The sequence below is a fragment of the Bison bison genome, unplaced genomic scaffold, assembly GCF_000754665.1.
Source record: "Bison bison bison isolate TAMUID 2011002044 unplaced genomic scaffold, Bison_UMD1.0 scf7180017864324, whole genome shotgun sequence".
Taxonomy (NCBI): domain Eukaryota; kingdom Metazoa; phylum Chordata; class Mammalia; order Artiodactyla; family Bovidae; genus Bison; species Bison bison.
In genome coordinates, this window is record NW_011494896.1 from 9,779,233 (window position 1) to 9,779,866 (window position 634).

A 634-nucleotide genomic window follows, 5' to 3' on the forward strand; every position below is an offset into this window, starting at 1 on the left:
GCTGATTTTCTGCTCCATTACCTGGGGGCACTGGTGAAGGCGATGGAAAATTGCCTTGCTCTCAGTGGTCAGAAGGCAGAACCTCTCACAGAGTCACATGAAATAACCCCACCCACGGGTGACAGGCCAGAGACGGGTCACTGCTCTTTTCTTCCAGATGAGGGGGTGCCTAAGGGACAGGGTTATGGCTTACAGGCTGCCTGTGGGTGGAGCGGAGGGGCCAGAGGGCAGCGTAACCAACCCCTTACAGCCCATCCTCTGTGGCCTCAGCTGTGCCCCCTCCCCCCCAGAACTCTGCTCACAAGCCTGCAGCCACCCTGGGCACTCGCCGTGGGCGCTGCTGCACCCCAGGGTCTTCTGCTGATGGGAGGATGGCTTTCACGCAAGAGCTGTCATGTTGGAGTAGCTTAAAACTCCCGTCTCTCCCCCAGCTTTCCCATGATCTCATCTGCAGATCTGAGGAAGTGCTGGCTCTGGACTCTAGTCCACTCTCATCTCGGCAGCCCTGTTCCAAGGCCAGAGAGATGCTGGGGGAGAAAGAGATGACAGCTTGTTCGCGCGCCTCCTTGGTGCGGGGGAAGGAAAGGGAGCCAGGTTTCAGGCTGTTCTGCCTCTCTCTGGAGGCTTGTTTGGC

General features: G+C 58.7%; 1 protein-coding gene across 1 annotated transcript in view; it reads left to right on the forward strand.

Annotated features, from left to right (window-relative positions):
* TENM4 (teneurin transmembrane protein 4) overlaps positions 1–634 on the forward strand; it is an 858,900-nt gene that overhangs the window by 412,752 nt on the left and 445,514 nt on the right. The window lies entirely within an intron of this gene.